Raw genomic sequence first — 27,355 nt, 5'->3', positions numbered from 1 at the left:
CATATGGAAAGAATATGTTTAGTTTTGGGTTTCTTTTTTCAAGTTTTAATTTAAATTCCTGTTAGTTAACATACAATGTAATATCCGTTTCAGGTGTACAATATGGTGATTCAACACTTATATACAATACCCAGTCCTCATTATAAGAAACACACTTCTTCACCCCATCCCCTATTTCACCCATCCCTCTACCCACCCTCTGGTGACCATCAGTTTGTTCTACAGAGTTAAGAGTGTCTTTTCTGGTTTGCCCCTCTTTTTTTTTTTTTTTTTTACCCCCATGTTCACCTATTCTGTTTCTTCGGTCTAACGCTCTCCCAACTGAGCTATCTCGGCCGCTACCTATTCTGTTTCTTAAATTCTACAATGAGTGAATTCATATGGTATGCTCTTTTTTGTCTTTCTTACTGACTTATTTCACTCAGCATAATACACTCTAGTTCTAGCCACGTAGTTGTAAATAGCAAGATTTCATTCTTTTTTATGGCTGAGTAATATTGCATTATATATATACACACATATATACATACCACATCTTCTTTATCTGTTCATCAGTTGATGGACATCTGGGTTCTTTCCATAGTTTGGCTATTGTTGATAATGCTGCTATAAACATTGGGGTGCATGTACCCCTTTGTATCTGTATTTTCATATCCTTTGGGTAAATACATATTTACCCAAGTATATTTAGTTTTGAAAGAAACCACCAGACTGTCTTCCAAAGTGGTTGCACCATTTTGCATTCCCAGCAATAATGAACGAGAGTTCCAGTCGCTCCACATCCTCACAGCATTTGCTATCGTCAGTGTTCTGAAGTTTGGTCATTCTAACAGGTGTATAGTGGTACATCATCATTGCTTTAATTTGCATTTCTATAATGACACATGCTAGGGAGCATCACTTCACATGCCAATTGCCAGCTGTATATCTTTATTGGTAAGGTGGCTATTAAAGTCTTCAGTACATGTTTTATTTATTTTATTTTATTTTTAAAAAGATTTTATTTATTTATTCATGAGAGACACACAAAGAGAGGCACAGACATAGGCAGAGGGGGAAGCAGGCTCCCTGTGGGGAGCCCAATACAGGACTCGATCCCAGAACCCTGGGATTACTCCCTGAGCTGAAGGCAGACACTCAACCACTGAGCCACCCAGGTGCCCCTTTTGGCACATGTTATAATCAGGTAGGTTTTTTTAAAGATTTTATTTATTTATTCATGATAGAGAGAGAGAGAGAGAGAGGCAGAGGGAGAAGCAGGCTCCATGCAGGGAGCCCGACGTGGGACTCGATCCCAGGACTCCAGGATCACGTCCTGGGCCAAAGGCAGGCGCCTAAACCGCTGAGCCACTCAGGCTGCCCCAGTTTGTTTTCTTATTGTGGGATTTTAAGAGTTCTATCCTTATTTAGAATAACAGTCTTTGTTAGATATATCTTTGCAAATATATCCTCCCAGGGTCACATAATTGAATACTATGCATTACATACAACTACATGGATACACCCCAAAAGCTATTGTGGTGCAAAAGAAGAAAGACCAAAGAAAAAAAATTCTGATTGCTTTATATATGAAATTTAGGAACAAAGAAAGTTAATCCAAAGGGATAGAAACTAGAGCAATGGTTGTTTCTGGAAGTGGAAATATGGACAGGAGGGAATATTTGTGAATGATTGAAATAGTCTATATTTTTATTTGGAGAATGCAAAATAGGTGTATAATTATGTAAAAAAAAAAACAAGCCTAAATTTAAGATGTGTGGATCTTACTCAATAGAAAATATACCACAACAAACAACACCCAAAACTGTGATTTTTGTTTTTATACTACACGATGGTGAATTGGCCTGAATCGATGTCAAAAGTCATTTTATATAATCTTTACATCAACAAAATAAGACAGACCTTATCGACACTGTGTCAGTCCAGGCATGGAATCAGCCTCATGTGTCCTGATACGGGTCTTTAACCTTTAAGGTCAGGTGATGAGCCTAAAGATCCCTCAAAAGAGGGAACCAGAAAGTGCTCGAGTGTGGACCAGACAGAGCTGTGTTCGAGGCTCTTCCACCACTCACCAGCTGTGTGACCATGGCAACTGCCTTAAACCCTCTGAGCCATCTCTTCCTTCATCTGGAAAAAGGAGGTAACATAATAACCTCACAGGTTTGTAGGTAAAAATAAATAAGATGATGTACATAAAGAGTTCAGCAAAATGCCTCCTCGGAGAAGGTAAATCTAGTTGGAAAATGACAATAGGTAAAACAGGACTTGGATTTAGGGGGTTTCCCTCTTTCTCTCAGAAGCTGTATTTACTGAGGTGGATCCCAGGTAAGACAGATGCGCTGGTGGGCACATCCATCGTGATGAGGATGACATGGCCTCTTTGAGGTGCTTGTTGACTGGGAATAAAGCAGAGAGGGATTTGTTAGCAATCTCTTAAAGATGGTTTGCCTGGGCCTGAGGGTTCTATGGATGGCCACACCTAACAGCAGGTGTAAATGATTCCTTATTTGGATTTTCCATTCCAGTATTCCCAAAGATTTTGCAGAATATTGTTCCAAATTGCAATTTGTTCTGATTGTCTAAGAAAGCGTAAAGAGATAGGCCTAATCTACAGATGTCACGCAACCTTGTAGATTTGAAAGGGACCATGTCGAACAAATAGAACATGTTTAAAAATACAACACTATGTTAAGACTCAATGAGTAGGTTTGACAGCAGGTTAGACACACTTTGGGAGAGGATTAGTAAATGATAAAACATTAGGAACTACTCAAAATGCAAATAGGAGGGATGTGTGGATGGCTCAGTTGGTTAAGCATCTGCCTTCAGCTCAGGTCATGATCCCAGGTTCCTGGGATCAAGTCCTGCATCAGGTTGCCTGCCCAGTGGAGAGCCTGCTTCTCCCTTTCCTCTGACCCTCCTCCCTGCTCATGCTCTGTCTCTCTCCATCTCAAATAAATAAATAAAATCTTTTTAAAAATGCAAATAGGAAACAAAGACATGGAAAATGTGAGATAAAAGTTGAGAGATGAGCAGTAAGGGGGGCAAATATATGTCTAATTAGAATTCCAGGGCAGGAAATACTCTGGGGACATCATGGACAAGAAAATTTCAGAACTGAAGAAAGATATATATCCACACTTTCAAAAATCCCAGAAACTCTCTGGCAGAAAGGTTTTAAAAGTTTGGGAGAGGGGATCCCTGGGTGGCGCAGCGGTTTGGCGCCTGCCTTTGGCCCAGGGCGCGATCCTGGAGACCTGGGATCGAGTCCCACATCGGGCTCCCAGTGCATGGAGCCTGCTTCTCCCTCTGCCTGTGTCTCTGCCTCTCTCTCTCTATGTGACTATCATAAATAAATAAAAAAAAATTAAAAAAAAAAGTTTGGGAGAAATCCACACTTAGACACACCATAATGAAATGTAGAACATCCAAGACAAACAGAAGTTCTTAACATGTGGTCACAGAACATGTTCAATGTGCTATGAGAATGCAGTGTTGGGGCAGCACCATGGGAAAAACACTTGGTTTGCTCAACAAATAATTAGAAAAAAGAGGGAAAAAGTAAAGGAATATAGGGATCAAAAGAATCTAACAAATGGAAAAATTACTAGGAACGTGTATATCTTATTCAAGCTTAAAAAATCACTTATGAGACAATTGGAAACTTGAACACTGACTAGATAGTTGATAATACTAATAAATTATTGTTAATTTTTAGGAACAATACTAATATTACAGTTATGTTTCTTTTAAGGGAAATCCCTTATCGTCAGGTTAATATACTGAAATATTTATCTATGAAATAATGTGTCTTCCATTTGCTTCCAAATAAAACAGGTGGATGGGAAGTAGGTAGGAGTACAGATGAAACAAAACTGGCCATAAGTTTGTAATTATCAAAGTTGAATTATGAGCAAATAGGAATTACTATACTATTTGCCCACTTCTTCATATAAATAGTTGTGTTTTTTTAAAAAGATTTTATTTATTTATTCATGAGAGACACACAGAGAGAGGTAGAGACACAGGCAGAGGGAGAAGCAGGCTCCATGCAGGGAGCCCGGTGGACTCCATCCCAGGACCCTGGGATCACAACCTGAGCCAAAGGCAGACACTCAACCACTGACCCTCCCAAGCCTCCCATAAATAGTTGTTAAAAGAAAGAAACAACCAGACTACTTACAAAGTAGCAATCGCTGGACTCACAGTTGATTTCTCAGGAAAGCAGAACACAGTGAAATGAGACCCTCTAGGACAAATGCAAAGGCACTTCAACATGCCTCCATTTTGCTACCAGTAATCCCTCAATCATGAAGATTCTAAATGACACCCTTCTGGGAAAAAGAAAATGGTCCTTAACGGAAAGTCAGAATTTTGAGAATGAATAAAGAACACAGAAAATTATAAATATGTGAGTAAATGTAAGTGAAAATGGATTCTATAAAATATTGGTGTTAAGGGGGATTTTTAACTGCTCAAAAGTTTTATGTTAAACTTTATCATTTTTTAAATAGCTCTATATATTTTTGAGTAGAGTTGACACACTACATTAGTTTCAGGTGTACAACATGGAAGGAGGGTGTTTTTTTTTTTTTAAGATTTTATTTATTTATTTGAGAGAGGGAGGGAGCACAAGCAGGGGAGAGGGACAGAGGGAAAGGGAGAAGCAGACTCTCCACTGAGGAAGAAGCCTTCAGCTCTTGCAAGCCCGATGCAGGACTTGATCCTAGGACTCTGGGATAATGACCTGAGCCAGAGGCAGACACTTAACCCACTGAGCCACCCAGGGACCCTAAAGGATAATTTTAATTTATTTATTTATTTTAGATAATTTTTTAAATGAAAACACTCAATAATAACATAAAAGTCTGAAAAAGGAATAAATATAATTTAAAAATATTCTAAGGTTTGTGATTGTCTGGTATGAGGGTAAAGGGATCAAAATTAATTAAATTAGGTTTTGATACATCGATAGCACATGTTGTAACTTCCAGGTAAGAACTAAAAGAAAGTGAAACAGTGCAGATCTTCCAAACAACTGATAGAGGGGTTGGAATGATTTAACGAATAATCATCAATCCAAAAGAAAGTAAAAACAGGTGAAAAGCACATAGAACAGGCAGGACAAATTGAAAGCATAAAATTAGAATATATATAAATATAAACAATTCCAGTAAATGTAGATGGTTAAGATGCTCTAGCTGAAACCAAAGATAGGTTGGTTTCTGAGAGAAACATAGCAATTTTTAGAAGGGGTGAAAATTTTTAATTGGAAATATTATATTAAAAATGTGTATGTGTGTACACCCAAAAGAATTAAAAGCAGACCCTCCAACACATTACTATTACACCAGCATTATAGTATCATTGTTCACAATAGCCAAAGGATGGAAGCCACCCAAGTGTCCATCAACAGATGGATGGATAGACAAAATGTGGTGTAGGCAAACAATGGAGCTCTATTAAACCATAAAAAGGAATGAAATTCTGCTACATGCTACAACGTGGTCGAACCTTATGCAAAATGAAAGAAGCTAGGCACAACAGAACAAATACTTTATGATTCCATTGATAGGAGGTTCCTACAAGAGGTAATGGGAATTCCCTCCAGAGTAGGGGATGGGGGAATTACTGTTTAATGGGTACAGAGTTTCTCTTTGGAATGATATAAATTTCTGGAAATGGGTGGTGGTGATGGTTGCACAACAATGTGAATATCCTTAATGCCACTAAATAGTACACTTAGAATGGTTAAAATGGTAAATTTTATATTATACATATTTTACCACAATACAAATGTGTGTATACATATATTTGTCACTCTATTAATTGCAGAAACAAAAAATTGAAGGCAAGCAGCATTTGTAGAGTTACACAGGTTTACTTCATATTAATAAAACAAATGCTCAGTTCACCAGGAAGATATAACGATTTTAAATATGTATGAACCTCATAACATCATCTCAAAATACATGAAATAAAAATTGACCCAACTACGTGGAGAAACAGACAAGTCCGCAATCATACTGTGGATATTTTAATACACCTCTCTTGGTCATTGATAGAACAAACAGATGAAAAATCAGTAAGAATGTAGATTCACAACTGAAAAAAGAATGGAAATAAACAAACAAAAAAAAGAATATAGGTTTGAACAACACAGTTGAACTTGGCCAACTAGGCATTTGTAGAATAGCATACCCAACATTGCATAACATATCCTCTTTTCAAGAACACACAGGGCCTTTATAGAAATGGCCCACATTGGACAATAAATCAAGTCTGAACAAAAGATGGCAATCAGGTAAGCTATATTATGACTATGATCAGCAATCAAGCCAGACCCCAACAGCAACAGCCTACTTATGAAGACAGCTGAGTACTAGCAGGAGAACTGATAGGCACAACCACTAGAGTGGAATGGAGATCCCAGAAACAGACTTAGGCACACCTGCCATTTTTGACAGAGGTGATGGTCTAGGACAAGTGGGGGAGGACGGGCTGCTTCATAAATGGTGCTGGGACAGGTAGGTATCCATACCACAAAAAACTGCATGTTTTTTCTTATTGTACATAAATCAGCTTCAAGTAGCTGAAAGGTCTGAATGTAAAGGATAATACTATAAATCTTTCAAAAGAAAACATAGGAGACTACTTTCAACACCTGAGGGTAAGATTCTTTTTAAACAAGATTTCTTAAATAAGATACAAATAGTACTAACTCTGGATAAAGAGCCCGACAAAGTGGCCCACATAAAAATTAAGAACTTCTGCTCACCATCAGCACTATACGATTGTTGAAATGGGTGACTGGAGTGGAGGGGTTTATTATATTTTCTATTTTTGTATATACTTGAAATGACAAGTAAAAAGCTCTCTTATGCAAGTCCCATAAAGAAAGTTGTAAGAGATGATGCAAGAGAGGATATTTGTGGCACATTTATCCCCCTGAAATGTGTTAGTATCTAGAAGACAACAAGAACTCCAATAAATCAATAAGTAAGAGACAACCTCATAATAACTAGACAAAACAGGGGGGCGCCTGGGTGGCTAAGTCAGTTTAGCATTTGACTCTTGATCTCAGCTCGGGTCTTGATCTCAGAATCATGAGTTCAAGTCCTGAATTGGGCACCACGCCTACTTTAAAGCAAAACAACAGCAAAAAAACTTAGCCACTTGTAAAAATAATAAACAAACAAACAAACAAACATTTGAGCAGGAACTTCACAGAAGAGGAAGTCCAAATGGTCAATAAGCATATTTTAAAATTCTCAACCTCATTAATAATTTAAAAAAATCAAATTAAAACTTCAATGAGATACAACTACATACTTCCAGAATTACCAAAATAAAAACACTCATAATGCCAAGGATTAGCAAGGATGTGGGACAATTCTTATCAGTGGCTCATGACAGCTTCTATTCCTTAGAGCCACTTTGGAAAGTCAGGACCATTTTCCAACAAAGTTGAATTTGTTCACACCCCACAAACTAGCTATTCCAATTCTAGGCACATACTCTTGAGAAATTCTAGTCCATATGCACCATATGCATGAAAGAGATTACATTACTCTTAACAGCTACTAATAGGAAACCAACAACTGTCCGTCAACAGGGAAATGGATGATTGTGGTAGATTCATAAAAAGCAGTGGAAATGCATGAGGCACAGCTCCAGACAGCAATGTGAATTAACATTGCAAACATGATATTGAGCTGAAGAAGCAAGATAATAAATATTTTAGTATGATTCCAATTATATAAAGTTCAAGAACAGACAACTGAATAATGCATGTTTACGAGGAAAAGCTGTAAAGATGGGCAAGGAAATTGTCACCACAGGTTAGAAGAATGGATACTTCTGGGGGAGTTTTTAAGGGGGTGTAAATAATGAGATGCTGGCAATATTCTAATTTTAGGTTGCTTCAGTTTTTTCTTTAAATTCCACATTTATATGTGTTCTTTTGTCTGTTTAGTCAGTGCACACTAAAAAGTGGGGGGAGTCTTTCTTAAGAAAAGAAAAACTCAGTACACCCATGTGGCTCAGTGGTTGAATGTCTGCCTTTGGCTTAGGGCATGATCCCGGGGTCCTGGGATTGAGTTCCACGTCGGGCTCCCTGCAGGGAGCCTGCTTCGCTGTGTCTGTCTGTGTGTCTCCCATGAATAAATAAACAAAATCTTAAAAAAAGAAAGTCATGACATATTTAAAGACAACCACCACTCTAACAGCTAACTTAAAGCTCACATGAAAGATTTGTATTTTATTTTATTTTATTTTATTTTATTTTATTTTATTTTATTTTATTTATCTGAGAGAGAGAGAAAGAGCATGAGTGGAGGGTAGGGGCAGAGGGAGAAGAAGCAGCAGATTCCACTGAGCAGGGAGACCTACATGGGGCTTGATCTCAGGACCCCAAGATCACAATCTGAGTAGAAGTCAGACACTCAACTGACTGAGCCACCCAGGTTCTCCACCTGAAGGATTTTAAAAAGTACCCAGAAATTGGCCATCCACATAGAAAAATGTATAATCAAAAAGTGGGATGCCTGGTTGGCTCAGTCGGAAGAGTGTGTGACTCTTAATATCAAGGTTGTGAGTTCAAATCCCACATTGGGTGAAGAGAGTACTTTAAAACAACAACAACAACAACAACAACAATCCAGGAGTAAGAGGGAGACGCAGAGAGCATGGTACTGTTGAGGTCTGGATAAAAGCAATTCATACTCTACTGGTCAGCAGTAAAACAAGAAGTACTATATATCAAGTTAGAGCAAATAAAGACAGAACAGACGCTCTCAGCCTTTTGAGGGCATCGAGTCCTGCAGAATCTGATGAAAGTGGGGAACTCTTTCTTCTGGAAAATCACATTTATAGGGAATTAGTGTGCAATTTCGAGAAATTCACAAACCCATTAAAACTTGGCGGTCAACAGGAGGGCATTTGCAGCCCAGTGCAAGAACCTCCCTGTAGAATCTTAGGTCCCCCCACTCCTGGTGGCAAATTCCCCAGAACTCAGGGCTGGAAACCAGCGGTCAGAGAGTTTTCCTCGCAGGACCCAGGTGGTTCACACAGTAGCTTCCTGGGCTGTGCATCTCCATGAGCGATCCATGCCCTGAAACCAGAAGTGGCAGAGGAGTGACCTGGGCCACCTCAGAAACCTTCCCGAAGGTGGCGAACAGAGAGCAGCTCACAAATCATCTTCGGGAAGCTAGGTAGTAAAGGAAATTGTGCTTATGAGTTTGGAAAGGGTAAATGAAATCCTCCAACCAGCCCCTGGGGATGGTTGCCAAGCCGTTGGGTTGCTCCTTGGTGAGTTCCAAGGGGCTGTGGGTGCTGTGGCGTTGGAAGGCCCCAGGGTGGGTAACGATGGTGTGCACAGCCCATTGTCCATCACCAGGAGGAGGAATGCTGAGCTCAGGGTAGGGCAGGTCCTAGACTGAGTTCTGACAATGCCCAAGGGACTATGGCCATTTTTGGAGATGTATGAAAATGGCACAGCAAAAGATACAAGGTACGGAATCTGCGACTCACAGCTTTGTGATTTATTTTTATTTTATTTTTAGAGATTATTTATTCATGAGAGACCCAGAGAGAGAGAGAAAGGCAGAGACACAGGCAGAGGGAGAAGCAGGCTCCCTGCGGGGAGCCCGATGCAGAACTTGATCCCGGAACCCTGGGATCACGCCCTGAGCTGAAGGCAGATGCTCAACCACTGAGCCACCCAGGTGCCCCAGTGATAACATATCTGATCTTAATTCTTAGAAACTAAACTAGATCTGTCTTCAGATAGAATGTAAGGACATCTAACTCATGAAGTGTGTGCTTCTTAACATGAAGATGAATTGCTAGTCCTGGTTAGAAAAATCTAGAGAGGTTCAGCTGAGTGAGCATAAAAAAAAAAAAGAAAAAGATTCTTTAAGAGGTGTGCTTTCTGAGGACGCTTGAAAGTGACTGAAATGCCTAACAATGAGGGGACGTGGTGATGTTTCACTGCTGAGGGAGCAGAGTTGCTCTAAAAATATTTCCGCTTTTACATAATTACACGCTCTAAATGGAAAGAGTTTGGAGTGTTGACTAGGAGTGTGATTACCCTAGGGAGAGTTATGGGCATACACGGCTGTTGTATTTTTTTAATTATTATTATTTTTTTAAAGTAAGCTCTACATGCAACGTGGGGCTTGAACTCATGACCCTGGGGCCAACAGTTGCATGCACTATCGAATGAGCCCACCAGGTGCCCCCTCAGCTGTTGTATTTTTGATAGAACTGTGAGTCAATAGCCTTCAAAAGGATCCCACCATGCACCGACTGCAGTTCAGATGCATTTTCCATTCAGATGCCAGTTTGCTACCTTGAGGCCTTAGATATTTTCCAGAAATGACAGTTGTCCTGAATATTTCCAAGAGTGCCAGCTGCCATGCTCAGAATGGTGCCGAACTTCTCCTCTGTATTACCCACGACTAAAAATCCAATGCTGGTTGTTGCTTTGGCATGCCTCTGGCAATGTGGAAGATGATCGTGACCCAGGGTGTCCACAAACAGAGAAGGAATTCCTTAAAAGAAAAAGCCTGCACTGCACAGTTAATGAACACGCAATCTGTGTTCACACTCGGGTCGCCGTAGGCGTCCTGAGAAGGTCTGAGTTTTCACCTTCTCAACCAGGTTGCTCAGATTTTCCTGATGTGTCGGGAGGATGTCACTGCAGCCAAGCCACTTTTGTGAAGTCTCCCTTCAAGTAGTAGATGTGGTTCTCGTGAGGCATTCACTCAGGATGGAAGTTGGGAGATTAAAGGAAAAGATAATGAAACAATTCATCAAGAGATCTCAGCCAAGATCCACACCAGGACCTGTCAAGCATTTGCAGCCTGCGGCCCACATCATGTTCTCCCCCAAAAGGCTCAAGAAATAGCAATGGAAAGATTAATTAGGACTCGAGGCGGAAGCAACACCGCATCAAGGAAGACAGGAACCACTGGGGAGAAAATGAACCATTGGAAGTGGGAAGAGCAAAATAAAATAAAATAATAAATAAAATAAATTAGAATAGAATAAAATACAGGGTCTACCGAGGAGAAGCCCTCCCAGAGACAGAGACACTTCCTCAATATTCATTCCGTTCTCGGTTATCTTTTTAAGATTTTATTTATTTATTTGGGGGGGGGGAGAGAAAGAGAGAGAGCGCTTGAACAGAGGGAGAGGCAGAGGAAGAAGGAGAAGCAGGAGGGAGAAGCAGGCAGGAGCCAGACTTGGGCCTGATGCCAGGGCCCTGGGATTGTGACCTGAGCTGAAGGCAGACGCTACACCAACGGAGCCCCCCATGTGTGGGGCAGCATTATTAACAATCCTGCTCTCCTCACATACAGCATCTTGGGAGTCCAGTGAGCAGGCTCTTGAAAAAGCTGTAATTAGACTGTGACTAAGTACAGGCGTAGGCACGCAGGTGCACGTTGAAGTCCAAAGTCTGTTGCTGTGACTCACTGATGGTCACAGTTAAACATCTAGGAAAATGTCTTCTTTTGATTTCTCCACTTTGCACTGGACTGCATTGGGTTACATGGAAAGCAGAAGCAAGTTTTGCCATGTTCTTACTTGCGATGCATATTTTCTATGCGAGGCTCTGCTGTGGAAAATGTTTGTCGACTAGTCTGGTCCAGTACTAGCTGATTAGCCCTGTATTTTGTTTATGTTATTTTTATTTTATTATTTTATTTTATTTATTTTATTTTATTATTATTTTTTTCTCTTCCCATTTCCAATGGTTCATTTTCTCCCCACTGGTTTCTGTCTTCTTTGATGCAGTGTTGCTTCTGCCTCAAGTCCTATTTAATCTTTCCACTGCTATTTCTTGAGCTTTTTTACTCATGTTCTCCGATTTCTAACCCATGCCTCAACTGTTTTATTTTTTTTATTTTTTATTTTTTTAAGATTTTATTTATTCATGAGAGACACACAGAGAGAGAGAGGCAGAAACATAGGCAGAGGGAGAAGCAGGCTCCCTACCAGGGGCCCGATGTGGGACTTGATCCCAGGAACCCGGGATCACGACCTGAGCCGAAGGCAGATGCTCAACCACTGAGCCACCCAGGCGTCCCCCTCAGCTGTTTTAATATCCATTTGGATCCTTCAGCCTCTCAGTTATACATTTTCCAAAACCCCTTAGATGATTTGATTAAGAAAACACCAAAACATGCCTCCAATTCTTACAAAAAACCACACAAGTCGCCTGTTAAATATAAACCTATCCATAGGGGATCCCTGGGTGGCACAGCGGTTTGGCGCCTGCCTTTGGCCCAGGGCGCGATCCTGGAGACCCGGGATCGAATCCCACATCAGGCTCCCGGTGCATGGAGCCTGCTTCTCCCTCTGCCTATGTCTCTGCCTCTCTCTCTCTTGCTGTGTGACTATCATAAATAAATAAAAAATAAAAAAATAAAAATAAAAAATAAACCTATCCATATGAACCAGCAAGATTTCCTCCCCTCACTAGAGACTTTCTCATTTGTGGGTCTGCATGATTCTGTGAAAATCACCCCCAACAACGTGCTGTCTCCCCCTTTTATGATTATAGCACCAGATTTTTCAAATTATTCAATTACATTATGAACTACACCAGATAAGCAAAAGAGCATAAGCATCTTTTGTACATCTCACAAGAGAAATCTCATTACTCTCGTATCTTATACTGAATGACTTTTTTTTAAGATGTAGGGAGGGAGGCAGAGAAAGACAAATATTGCTTGACTTCACTTATATGTAAAATCTAAAAAAAAAATTTTTTTTTTAAGTGGCACACACAAAAACAGAGAAGAGAATGGTGGCCAGGTGCTGGGTGTTGGGACAAATGGGGACAGGTTGGTAAAGGGGACATACTTTCCATTATAAGATGAATAAGGTCTGAAGATCTATAACCACCACGTATAACATAGTGACTAGAGTTGACAGCACTGCATTTTACAACTGAAATTTGCTAATAGAGTAGAGCTTAAGTGTTTGCCAAAACAAATAGGTAAATAAAGGTAAGTACGCGAGGAGCACCTGGGTGGCTCAGGGGTTGAGCGGCTGCCTTTGGCTCAGGTCATGACCCTGGGGTCCTGGGATGGAGTCCCGCATTGGGCTCCCTGCAGGAAAACAGCTTCTCCCTCTGCCTGAGTCTCTGCCTCTCTCTGTGTGTCTCCCATGAATAAATAAATAAATAAAATCTTAAAAAAAAAAAAAAAAGGTAAGTACATGGGCTGATGGATGCGTTCATTAACTCGATTGTAGGAATCCTTTCACCCTGTGAAAATGTATCAGGTCATTACTGTGTACACTTTAGATCTATCAAGGTTTTATTTGTCAACCATAGCTCAATAAAGCGGGAGAAAAAAGCTTGGGGACCAAAGTGATTTTATGGGGGTTAGCTGCTTCCATATTCTCTGATGCATCTTATTGTGCACACATGATGATCATCCCTTCTCACTTGTTTCCTAAAGGTGGCATGCCGGCAATTTTTTCTTCATGCCTGAACAATCCATGTCCACTGTTGGAGAAATTGTAGATAATTTGGGGGGTGCCTCAGTGGCTTAGTCAGTTAAGTATCTGACTTTTGGTTTTGGCTCAGGTATTGATCTCAGGGTTGTGAGATCAAGCATTAGCTGTATGCTCAGCACAGAGTCTGCTTGTCCCTTTCCCTCTGCTCCTTTCCCTGCTTGCTCAAACACACACACACACACACACACACACACACACACACACACACTCAAATAAATACTTAAATAAAAATTTGAAGAAAGAGAAAAGGAAATGTAGGTAATTTGGATAAACAAAAAAAGAAGAAAAAATAATATAAAATCATCTAAAATTCTACCTAAGAGATGTTATCTTTGTGCACAACCCTTTCCTGTATAAGCAGGGAGCCCCTAGGGCCAATGCTGCCTTAGCTGATAACATGTTACCCCATTCCACACGTTGCTCGGATTAGACCAAGGATGAGCACCCTATCTGTATTAGTCAGGGTGTAGTCAGGAAAACAGACGCCACCCTGGGCCCTTCAAGCCAAATAAAGAAAATTGGTTACACAGGAAATGGAAAAGCTGAGAGGCCAAACACAGGATGGTGAGGTAAGGGAGAGGTTAACAACAGCCGGAACCCACTGCTACCCTAGCGCTGAAGAGGCAACAGGAGAGGGAGGTTTTTTTAGAATATGGAGGTTGGGGCCAGCCAGGAACCAGAACCAAGGAGAGGGATTTCCAGGGAGCTGGAACCACAGAGGGAGGTGTCTGTTTGGAGGGAGAAGGACATTCATAGGAGAGAAGGAGTCACAGTCAAGGACCTCACAGGAATAGAAAAATAGAGGAGAAATAGCCCACTCTTTCCCCTTCTACTCTCCAATCATCTGCCACTGCCAAAGGTGCTAAACCACTGAGACACCTGGGCTGCCCTGTTTTGTTTTGGGTTTTTTTGTTTTGTTTTGTTTTGTTTTGTTTTTAATGGTTTGTTGTGAAATGCATTGTGCAAATAGAAGGGGGAATAAAATCATTTGTGCACTTAATAATAAAATATTAATTATTTAAATATAATAATAGGGTAAACAATCATGTGGCCAGTTTGAGATATAAAACATTGGCTGGTTCACTCAGAGCCTATGCCTACCCTTCCTCAATTGTAGTCTCTTCTCTACCTTCAGCAGTGACCACTGTGGTGACTTTTTTTTTTTTGTCAATCATTCCCGTTTTCCCTTTTAGCTTTCTACCTACATATGCATCCCTAAATATTACTAAGTTTTAAAAAATCTGTGCAGCAAGCAGCAATCAAGGACTATAATGAAAGTCTGATGCTGCCACTGTTGAAGGGACGCTCGTGCAGGGGAGGGTCGGGAGCAGGGAGAAGCTAAGCTGAATGGTCTCTGGGCCACTGTCTAGCTTCAGCTTCCCTGAGCATTTATAAGAGCTCTTGACGGGAAAATCATTGAATAGAGAATTGAGTAAAACCAGGCATCAGGCTCAGCACAGTTGAGACATGTAGCAGCATCTTGGCATGGACCAGGTTTTAAGTGTTTGGCCAGAGGGGGAGGCTCTGCTGTATTTTCAGTTCACCATGATTTCCCTGCCAACATTTCTAGATGACATTTACAGCACAGCAAGGCAGTGGGGCATGCAGAAATGAGCCGGAACTTCATCAACGTGTGGTCAAATAAGATAAGTACAGGAAAAAAAACTTGGGCCAGACTCTCCGGTCATTTCATCCTTGGTTTAAAGTTAGTGTGGATGGTAGCAGGTGATAGTTCTCTAACCATGTTTCTTTGTGGTCTGAATGGTTACCTTCTGCATCTAGTGCACGGCTGTCCCCCCTGGATTTTCCTATCACCCTCACTCTGAGGATCCCCTCCATCTCTCCCCTGGGTCAGACTTCTCTCTGAGGTGTCCCATGTCTTCTTGTTTCAAGAAATACAGCCTCCAGTAGCTTCTTCAGAAGGGATGCATGAAGGAAACACTTTGAAATCTTGCAGGTCAGAAAATGTCTGTGCTTACCCTCATATTTCATTGATAATCCAGCTGGGTGAAGAATACGAGGGTGGAAATCACTCTTCCTCGGAATTTTGAAGGTGTTGCTCGGTTGTCCTCTTGCTCCCAGTGTTGTTCGTTGGACCACGCAAAGCCAAATCTGATTGCCCATCCTCTGTATACGATGTTTATGTTTCTCTCTCTTCTCCCTCCCCCCTCAGATTTTAAGATCTCTTTGCCCCCAATGTTCTGAAATTTCATGATGATGCATCTTGGTGGGTCTCTTTTCATCCTTTTTTTTTCTGAGCATTTGAAGGGTGCTTCCAATCTGGAACCTCAGGTCCTTCAGTTCTGGTAAATGTTTCTGTATTGTTTCACTGCCTCCCCTAAATGTTCTCTGTTCTTTCTAGAACTCTGTTACTCAGATATTGAACCTCCCAGGGTTACCTTTTCTCTCCTATTTTCCATCTCTTTGTCTCCTTCAGGGGTTTCCTCAGATTGATCTTCCAACTGATAGTACATTTTCAGGTCTACTCTCCTGCTTTAACTTTTTTTTTTTCTCCTGCTTTAACTTTTAAGGGCTCTTTTTCTCTTAAATTTATGAACACATCATCCTCTTCTTATAACACAAGTGCAATATATTCTTATGCCTTTATGAGTATATTAGTGATAGATTTATTGAATTTTCAAATCACTGTATTCTGTGGGGTTATTTGCTTTTGTTTTGGGCTATCTTTGATGTTGGAAGAAGCCTCTGATTCCTAGGGAAACTGCTTCCTCCCACATTCTCAATCCATGTGAATGAGTTCACCATTTGCTAATTCTTTTGTTGTGTATAATATGTTTAACCTACCTGAGCCTTAGTTTTCTCCTCTGTAAAATGAGGACAGAATCTATTTCAGTAGGGTTGTTATGAGGAGTAAGTGAAATGATACTGAGGATATGGATTATGTGTCTTTTTCAGGCATGAGGAGACTGAACTGCCCAAGATTACACATCTAATCATAGAACTCAAACTCAGATTCCTAATCTGACATGTAATTAGAACTCAATAAATTTTAGCTGTTGTCATTATTACATAATTCATGTGGGACCCACACCATCTCTCAGCTGGAGAGGAGTAAATGACCCAGGCCCGGTCAAAGAAATTTAGCACTGGGATTTTGGCTGGAATGATTTAGAAGAAAAGACTCTTTTTCTGTAGCATAACCCCAGAGCCGCTTTTAGGCCCTCTGTGATGGTTAATTTTATATGTCAACTTGACTGGGCCACAGGATGCCTAGATAGCTGGTTAAACATAATTTCTGGGTGTGTCTGTGAGGGTGTTTCCAGAAGAGATCAGCATTTTAATGGGTGGATTGAGCAAAGAAGATGACCCTCCCCAATGTGGATGGACCTCATCCAACTTACTGAGGGCCTCAATAGAACAAAAAGGTGGAGAAAAGGTTGAATTCACTACCTGCCTGACTACTTAAACTGGAACATTCATCTTCTCCTGACCTCAGCACTCCTGGTTTTCAGCCCTTCGAAACCAGCCTGGAATCTACACCATCAGCTCTCAGGCTCTGAAGCCTTTGAACCACACCCCTGGGCTTGCCTGGGTCTCCTTGCCTCTGTTTCGCTGGAGAACTCTAAAACACTCTGTTTAAAAACACTTGTGGAAGGTGTACCTGAAAGTACAACTAACATAAAATAAAGCTGAATTAAGAAATGGAAGCACATTATTAATGATGATCCTTGGGCACCTGGGTCTGGCCTGCCTGAAGGCATTATGCTCCCTGACCTTCTGGGATTAGGATCCATGACTTTCCAGGATTATGAATCAATACATTCTTTTGCTTTCTCTTAAGTCACTTTTAGTTGAGTTTTTGCAACAAGAAGAATCCTTTATAATACAAAAACTTGAGAACATACTGTTTCAAACCCATGATTTCACTTTGCATATCATTATATTTTCATGGTGTTATTTTTCAACATAATTTTAGGTCTGATTTATATATCCTATCAAGCCCATATTAGTGGGCAGATAAATTCTTATCAATTTTTCAATACTATAAATAACAATGAGATGAATGTCCTTATGCCAAATTTCTGCATATATCACAATTATTTCCTGAAAATAAATTCCTAGAAGGGGGGCTTCTAGGTCAAAAGTTATGTATGATTGTAAGACTTCTGCCACATATAGTACAAGTGACCTCTTGAAAGGTGACGCCAATTTACACTAGAAATGGGAGAATGCCTATGTCCTCTACCACTGCCTGCAATGGCTAGTATCTTTCTTAACATCCCTGCCAGGTTCATCACACACACACGGACAGACAAAAGTAGTATCTCATGTTACTTGGTATTTCTTTACTGAGTTGTCTGTCATGTGTAGATTTTTCAATATTGTGCTGGATTCCATTTGTTAACATTTTATTTAGGAATCCTACATCTATATTCTGAAGTTAGTTCTTCTGGTAATCCTATGTTCTCAGGTTTACTAGTCCTTATTCTAACTTCATTAAATAAACTAATCAATGTAGAGCTTTGAGGATGGACAAATCTGAATTTGGGTCTGAATTCCATGATTAGATGGTCAATTTAATCTTCCTAGCCCTGAAGAGGGGTGCCCTCTGGGAAGAGGGACAATTAAACCCCACAGAATCTGGGAAGGCTCAGCCCTTGGAGAGTCAAGACACCACAAAAGCTGTGGGTGAGACAGGAGGCCAAGATGAGGGGGTGCTTCAAAGTGTGGTACTGAAGGATCAAATCACCAAATTCTTCCCTATCTCACATACACCTGCTAGCACCCTTTCCCACTAGAAAATGAGAGGTTTATCTTTTGAAAGAAGTGAGATGCTCTTGCCTTGTGGAGACCAGATATGGTAGAGGGAATGAGGTGAGGTATGGGACTTGAAGGGGTTCAGGACAAGTCTCCCCAAAATGTGCCACTTTGGCATGTGGACTATTTTGAGCTGAAGGCAATCAAGATCCTGTGGGCCCAAGAGAAACTTTCACCCCTTAACTAGCTAGAAGAATCTGAATTAGGGGTCTTTCCCAGAATAAGAGCTATCACTAGAGATAAACTTTATCTGAATGACCCATCCAATAGCAGGGTAGATATCTAATCACCAAGCATCTGCTTTTCCTCTTATTGCCCTAGGAATAGATTTCTTCCTCTTTGAACCCCAGGCCTCTATCCCATTCCTTAGTTCAGGATGGCATATATACCTCACTTTACCTATCTGTGTACCTCTCATATATGTGAGGTTCCTGTACATAGAAACTTACATTTGATTTTCTCCTGTTAATCTGTCTTATGTCAGTTTAATTCTTAGACTGGCTGGAAGGATTTTTGAAGGGTATAGGAAAATTTTTCCTCCCCAAGAGCCTGAAAATGGGGAGATTAAGTGACATTTAGCACTGAATGATGGGAACCTCAGTCCCTCCTCAAACTGCTCCTAGATTTGCAAGTAGCTTATACTACCAAAGCAGGAGATAGGGCACTTCTTATCTGCAGAATTAAACTATTCCAGAGAAAAGAACTCCCTGTTCTAAAACAAAACAAAACAAAACAAAACACACACACACACACAACCCCCCCCCACAAAAACCTCCCTGTTCTAATTAACCTTTGGAGGTATGCTCAAAGACAGCCCCTTAACCTCCTAGTTTCCCTATGAGAGACCCACACATCTGCAGACCCTGCTTACATATTCAGAGCTTCCAGTCAGCTTTGTAATGCCTCACAGTTGTGTGAAAAGATATCCAAGGAACAAAACATTGGAAAGAATCACCAAAATGAAAGAGAACAAAACAAAAAAAACAATCAAATAAAAGAATTTTTATTCTTTTACTATAACATTTTTATTGTATATCATATTGTATGTAATTATATGCATAAATTTGTTAAAACTTTTTTTTAATTTTATGATAGTCACACAGAGAGAGAGAGAGAGAGAGAGAGAGGCAGAGACACAGGCAGAGGGAGAAGCAGGCTCCATGCACCGGGAGCCCGATGTGGGATTCGATCCCGGATCTCCAGGATTGTGCCCTGGGCCAAAGGTAGGTGCCAAACCGCTGCACCACCCAGGGATCCCTGTTAAAACTTTTTATCATAACTTATTATCTTGATTTTACTATAATTTCTATCATTACACTATAACAAAACAAAAATAAATAAAAGAGTACACTGAAATAATTGGGGAGGAAAGGAATGCAGAATAAACCTTTTAAAATATGCTTCTTGACAGACATGAACACTCATGTTCTTCTGATGTTTCTTTAATGAGAAGCAAGCTTAGTTCCTGTAAGGTTCCAGGTCTCAGGATGACAGAAAGCCATATTTCATTGGTAATTATGGGAAGAATAAAATGGGAATGTATGACTTGACCTCTCCATTTGTTTTCTTCTTAGGAGCCAGCATGCTGACAGAGACCATGAGTACTCAATTACTGCCCTTCAACCTTTCAGTTGTAAGAGAGGGGTAGGAAGGCTCAGTGTGGGACTGTGTTCTCATTACTTTAGTTTAAATGCATAAGTTAACCCAAAATACAAAGGCTTCAAATAAACATTTTCTTTTGCTCACAGATTCTGTGGGTCTGGAATTCAGGTGGGGACACAGCAGATAAGGCCTATCTCTGCTCCATGACCTGTGGGGCATCAGGTGGGAAGGCACTGCAGTTGGAAGACCCGACTACAAGAGGCTGGATTCGCATGAAGGTGCCTTCACTCCCATGTCCAGCATTTGACACAGGCTGTGTACTGAGACCTTTGCTGGAGCTACTGACCGTAGCACCAAAACATGGCCTCTCCCTACAGTCTGGGCTCAGACTTCTTACCCTGCAGCTCAGGGATCCCAAAAACAGCATTCAGCAAATAAAGGAGGCAGCTGCAGCATCTTTTCTGACCTGGCCTCAGAATTCAAACATCATTTCCATCACTCTATTGGTTACATGTTAAATTATAAACCCACTCAGGTTCACAGTGAGGGTGGAAAGACCCCACCTTTCCATGGATGGAGTATCAAAGGATTTGTGGACATGTTCTAAAAACACCCCAGGAGAGTCTTAAAGACCCTAAGATCTGATGCAAGGGACAAGACACCCAGAAACAGACAAGGAGTAGCACTGCAGAATTCTCAGGCTTCTCCCAGCTGTACCTCCAGGCAACCGTGTGCTGCAACAGAAGGGAACTCAATCATCTCCACGGCAACCATCTCCTGAAGGAAGGAGGCAAGAGGGGGGACAGAGGCAGACTCTCCTAGCCCTCCCCCATCCTTCTGATACTACCTTCTGGGCCCTGAGAGCTAGTCCCACAACCAACCCCTACCCCAGTTTCTTTTAGGACTTTGCCCAAACTAAAAAAACCTTTCTTCCTGAGCTGGACCTTTCTCAGAGAAAGTGCGGGACACAGAAAGTCCCCTTCACCTCATCAGTCTGAGCTGATGTCTGTCAGCCTTCCTTCCAGATTCCTGGGAATGATTGGTCAAATCCTGGTCAGGTGCTTATCTCTGGACCAATCAGCTGCACTCAGGAACAGGGTGTGAACCTGGTTCATTTCTCGGTTCACCTGTGAATGAGGAGAGGTAAGATTCCCAGAAACCTGAGGAAGGGAACAACCCAATAGATAAGCATTCCCTCTGGGTGACTCTGAGCCCTCAAGCTTCACAGAAATAAAACTTAGAGGGAAAAAAAAAGTGGGAAATGGGCAGACTTCTGGATTTGGCCACATATTCCAGACACTCCCCTTGGGGTGGATGAGATTGGATTATGTCCTAAGAGCAACAGGCATCCCGGCTATTTCTCTACCTAGCAGCCAGGTGCAGCTAGTGAGGTGGTCTTCTCATCACATAACCATCCTTGCTGAGGCTCATCTTTCCCAATGCCTTCCAATACTATCTATGTGGGCAGGAGGGTCAATCATCTAGCAGGGTGTACTGGGAGGTGCCACCTGAGCAAACTTCCCTGAGAATGGATCCAGCCACAAGAATCCTGAAGCATTCAGATTGATTGGCTTTAATGTGATAAGTGAACTGGATGCAGGTTGTAGTGGGAAAGGTGGTGGACCAGTTAGGATCCTGCAGCGGGAGCCCAGGCAGCTTCAGCCGCGGTGAAGACTGTGAACATATAGAGAAGCTGAAGGACTCGAGACTTTTAACAGATAAGAGCAGCACGCTTGGTAAAGGGAGGAGGCAAGAGTGACTCCCAGATACTGGCCTGTACAACTGAATGTGAGATGGATATGATCCACAGGGACTAGGAACACTGGATTAGGGCCAGGTTTGGGGAGGAAGATCATGAGTTCAGTTTGGACATATTGAGGTTGAGGTGCTTCTCAATGTCTGGAAGTTGATACACAGCAGGCAGTTGGGTACGGGCACCCTCAGAGGAAGGGTGGGCTGGAGGTGTGTGAGCTGACTCCCACCCCACGCAGTGCTCCCACCCAACCAGAATTTGTGTCACAGCCTCTTGACTGCCCTGCTGAACTCCAATGGCCTCCTCCATTCCGCTGACACACCAACTGCAGGGAATGTTCCAAAATGGCACTCCCCAGATTGAAACCTTTCATTGATCTTATGATAAAAATTTCCCAGGAAGGTATATGTACCTGGTGTTCCCCTGGCTACATGTTGTGTGGACACAACAGAAGGTCAGATAATAACAACCTTCCGCTGGTATAAATGAGCAGAGCTCAGTAGGGCATCATTCTAAAATCTCTATTCTTAACTCGCCACCTGCCGCAAACCTACTATGTAAGATCTTCCTTCTGTATGTCTGGATTATATTACAATCTGTAGATTTCTTTTACATTTTCATTGAAATTGAAGATGCATATAGAAAAGTACACATAGTAGTATACGCTCAGTGAATTTTCACAAACTGAATATATCTGCATAATTAGCATCTAAGATCCTATAGGTTTCTGTGTCACTTTGGCTGTTAGAACAATGATAATTTTAGATATTAAGAGATCTAACCTAGGATCAAATGTCCATTTCTCATCCAGTTCAAATTTTACTCTTTCCCCCAACTGAGGCCCAACTAAGACTCAGAAACTCGGCAAACTTCTTGTCCCAAGAAGCCTCCTACCATGCTTCCTGACCAACACAGGGCAGGCTTGATTCTGTTGCTCCATCAGTGTGTAACTGAAGGTGAGGCTGGCCCCTCCTTCTGGAGAAGTGCCCCAAGTCTTTACAAATGGTTCTTTCAAAATCACCTAACTGGGCCACATGGGGCCACCAACTCCTCAAAAAAATGTACAGTTTCTTCCCAGATGATCCTTTCCTTCTGTTAAATGTATACCAGAAGAGAAGAACTAAGACTGATAAATGCAAAAGAAATGCCAGAATTAAAATATCACCATTTTGGAATCCCTAATGAAATAATGGCTCCAGGTGGTGACCATGGCCAGCAAGGAAAGTCATTGGGTGAGGGGCCAGTGGGATACACTCCGACAGAGGGATCAAGCTGGTCACAGCCGAACCCAGTGATGATGAATCTCAGCATCGTCCGAAGTGATTCAACCAAATACTATGTTCCTTCTGATATGATGCAAGAGGAAAACCACAGCACCATCTGTAAGCATTCTTATCAAAAAATAGAAAAAGAAAATTGGACTCAAATCTAACCAAACCTCAGATCTACTACCAGCTTACAGACGCACACTAAACCACATTGTAAGAACACCATCTGCCTAATCCAGTTTGTGGGAAATTATACAGAACAGATGACTCAATTTCCCAAGAAATATAAAGGCACAAGAGGTGTGATTTAAAAGGGATGGTGACAGAGAGCTTTTTTGGGTCGGGGGTGGGGGTGAAGAAATTGTTCTGTAGCCTGATTGTGGTAGGAATCACATGAATCTACACATGTGTGAAAAAAGAATTGCACACCAAAAAGTCAATTTTACCATATGATAATTTACTTTTTAAAAGATTATTTATTTATTTGAGAGAGAGCAAGCAAGCAGGGGGAGGAAGAGGGACAAGCAGACTCCGTGCTGCGCGTGGAGCCCGAAGCAGGGTTCAATCTCACTAGCCCGAGATCATGGCCTGAGCCGAAACCAAGAGTTAGACACTTAACTGACTGAGCCACCTAGGTACCCCTACCCCATATGATAATTTTAAAAAAATCAGTAATATGAAAGGTTACAAAAGAGACTATGGAGAACTACTAGAGATTAACAGGAGAGAGAGGTCAACCGAATACAATGTGATTCAAAGAAACAAACTTTTAAAAAGACCTTTTTAAAAACTGGGGAAAATGTGAATGTGTACTGACTAGTAAAGATTATGATGCTATTATATGGCACATTGTGATCAATGAGATGCTGATAATAATATGGCGGCTGTTTTCTAAAGTCTTTATCAGTAAGAGAGATGTACTAAAATATTTAAAGGTGAACTGATATGATGTCTGAGATATGCCTTAAAATATTCCAGAAAAAATACATATAATATAGTAAATACATAGTGGATGACAGAGTAAGAGGGGGTTTTGTCTCTTGTTCACTCTGTTCCCTCAGACATCTACCTATTGGGATGTGTGGCACATAGTGGTTACTTAGCCAGCATTAGCTGAATGGATGAATAGCCCATTTGAATCATCACTCCTGTCACTGCCTGTTCTCCAAACTGCCACCACGCACACCTCTGCTGATGCTTCTACCTCTTAGCTCTCCTGTCACCCCTAACTCCTCTGGTACACAGCTCTGCCACTTGTTGGTGAACCCATGTCTAAAGCCATGCTCAGATAGAAGAAAAAAAGAAAAAAACTAATTGTCTTCACTGGTATCATCTCCTCCCAAAGTCCAGTGTTCAAGTTCAATACAAGTTTTGCCTTTTTAAAGATTTTATTTATTTGAGAGAGAGAGCAAGTGAGAGAGAAATACAGAGAGAGCGAAAGAGCAGGAGAGCATGAGCAGGGGTGGGGAGGGGCAGAGGCAGGAGCAGACTGCCCACTAAGCAGGGAGCCCGACAGGACGTGAGCCAAAGGCAGATGCTTAACCAACTAAGCCACCTAGGTGCCCCCTAAACTCCCCTCTTTAGACTCCCCTGACTCTTCCATCTTTGTACTGTGAGACCTCAATTAGAATTCTTCTGCATTTTATTTTTGTTGTCACTACAGGGCTGCTACTCCCAGTAGACAATGGGTCATGACAATAATAGTACCATCACACACTAATCCAATAGTCAGTAGTCCAGTCATTTCACATATACTGACCTTTAATCCTCAAAAAAATCATTGTGTGAAAATATTATTTTTCCAGTTTGACAAAGGAAGAAACTGAAGCACAAAGGAGATGAAATAACTTACCTAAAGTCACACATCTAGTAATGGTAGAACAAAAGCAGGTGGTCTGGATCCAGTCTGCATTTTTTTTATAACTATCCTAAGATTGCTCTTTATTACAATTTTCTCCAAACTGCTTTTTGTGATGTAATTGTTTCAAATCCAAGTCCCTATACATCCCTTTATTATGTTTTTTGTAAATTTTTAAAAGTAATCTCTACACCCGATGTGGGGCTCAAATTTACAATCCTGAGATCAAGAGTCACATGCTCTACTGACTGAGCCAGCCAGGTGCCCCTCTTTATTATGTTGTCATCTGCTGATTGACGTGTGTCCCTGGTGTGGAGGCAGTCATAGTCCATCCTGTCTTATGTGGCTATCCTCTGCCACCAGAAGACCAGTGCTCACACCTGCACGTTCCTTTATCCTAAAGGACTCTGTAATGGCCAATGACACTGTAAGAAATATGCAGTGAATAATCTCTGATCCCATTAAATACTTTTATCTCCTACATCATTAGGTAGCATCTGCTTCTCTCCAACCTGAAGCTCTCCCTAAACTGCAGCCTTGTATCTGCTTCTCTCCAACCTGAAACTCTCCCTAAACTGCAGCCTTGTATCTCCAACTGCCTACTTGACCTTTACATTTGGATCTCAAAACAACAGTTGTTGATGATCCCCCCCAAAATGCGATCAGAGAGGGGCACCTGCGTGGCTCAGCCAGTTAAGTGGCTAACTCCTGATTTCAGCTCAGGTCACCATCTCATAGAATTTCTTTGACTACTGTTTAAAATTGCTGCCCTGTTCTTTGAAACTTTGCTATCCCTTTCCCTTCTCTATGTCTCTCCATACCATGCATTTCATATTTTATCATTTGTTAACGTCTTTCTCTCCTCACCAATGTAAGAGCTCCATATAGCAGGGACTTAGTCTTGTTTTTACTGCTATATCCTCAGTGTGTAAAATAGGACTGGCACGTGGCACATAGGGGCATGAAGTGCATAGCATGGACTCAATCATAGATCGAGCCCTGTCTTGGGCTCCATGCTGAGCAGGGAATCTGCTTGAGATTCTCCCTTTCCCTCTGCTCCTCCCCCCTAGCACAATCAATCAATCAATGATTAGAGAGATTGCCAAGTTGAGCTGGACACATGGACACCCATCAGCCTCCCTTGCGGGGAGCTGTGGTCACGTGGCAGAGTCCAGCTCCTGACAATGATCTTACACAGCGTCTCTTACAAGAGCATTGCATGCTTAACCATGACCTCTGTTGGCTCTAGTGTGAAGCTTCCCATTTGTATTTATCTACAGAACACATTTCAAGTTTTAATAAATTCACGAAATGACCACAGGATTCAAGATAGGTACTAAACGGTTAAATTTCAAAAGGAAAAAAAAAAGAATAAAAGGCTAAAAGAAAGGAAGGGGTGAATGAACAAACACAGGAAGGAAAAAAGAGAGGGAGGAGGAAGGGAGAGATAAGGAGGGATAGAAGGAGGAAGGAAGGAAAGAGGGAAAACTCGTCTGAAAATTCAAGAGATGACCAAATCTGACAATTAAAATCTATAAAATATTGTGTGAAATATTTAAAAACACCTAAATAAATGAAGACATATATCATGTTGATTGTTCAGAAGACTCAGTATAGTGATTTCAATTCTTCCTAAATTGATCTATAGATTAACACACTGCCAATAAGTACCAGACAGCTATTTTGTCAAACTAGACAGTCTGAATCTCAAATTTAAAGAGAAAAGCAAAGCATCTAGAATATTCAAAACAATCTGGAAAAATAAGAGCAAAGTTGGAGGACATATACTACCTTTCAAGACTTACTATAGAACTACCTAAACATAGAGTTAATCTACTCTATTATTACATATTAACATAAGTTAATATATGAAATGGCAATATATATCACTAGCAATGTAACATTGGCATAAGGATAGACATATAAATCCATGGAGTAGAATCCAGAAATAGACCCACACATATATAGTCAATTGATCATCAACAAAGTCTCCAAGTTAATATATAAGTTTTCTCAACAAAAGGTGCTGTAATAGGGATACCTGGGGGGCTCAGTGGTTGAGCATCTGCCTTTGGCTCGGGGCATGATCCCAGCTTCCTGGAATCGAGTCCCACACGGGGCTCCCTGCAGGGAGCCTGCTTCTCCCTCTGCCCGTGTCTCTTCCTCTCTGTGTGTCTCTCATGAATAAATAAAGTCTTTTTTTAAAAGGTGCTGGAATAACTGGATATTTATATACAAAAGAGTGGATCACAACTCTTACCTGATACCACATGCAAAGATAATTCAAAGTAAATGACAAACCTCAATGTAAGAGTTGAAACTATAATACTTTTACACAAAAATTTGAGATAAAAATTTTAAAACTTTGATTTGGGTGAAGTATTCATGGGAGAAAAAAATATATCAACTATAAGAAAAAATTCATAAACCAGAAATCATCAAAATTGAAAACCCGCTCTCTTCAAAAGACACTATTAAGACGATGAAAAGCCAAGCCAAAGAGTGGGAGAAAATATTTGTAAAACATGTATCTAATAAAAGAATTGTCTCAAAAAAAAAAAAAAA

At 41.0% G+C, this 27,355-nt stretch overlaps 1 long non-coding RNA gene across 1 annotated transcript; it reads right to left on the bottom strand.

The window, feature by feature from the left end:
- Positions 1–27,355, bottom strand: LOC144311060 (uncharacterized). Its single transcript, XR_013376653.1, has 3 exons — positions 24,785–27,355; positions 343–2,396; positions 1–288 (listed from the first exon to the last, which is right to left on the bottom strand). It is a non-coding gene; the product is annotated as an uncharacterized LOC144311060 (long non-coding RNA).

The sequence above is a fragment of the Canis aureus genome, chromosome 3 (assembly GCF_053574225.1).
Source record: "Canis aureus isolate CA01 chromosome 3, VMU_Caureus_v.1.0, whole genome shotgun sequence".
In the NCBI taxonomy this organism is placed as follows: Eukaryota; Metazoa; Chordata; class Mammalia; order Carnivora; family Canidae; genus Canis; species Canis aureus.
The sequence above is the reverse complement of the archived record's forward strand: the minus strand, read 5'-3'. Positions and strand labels throughout refer to the sequence as shown.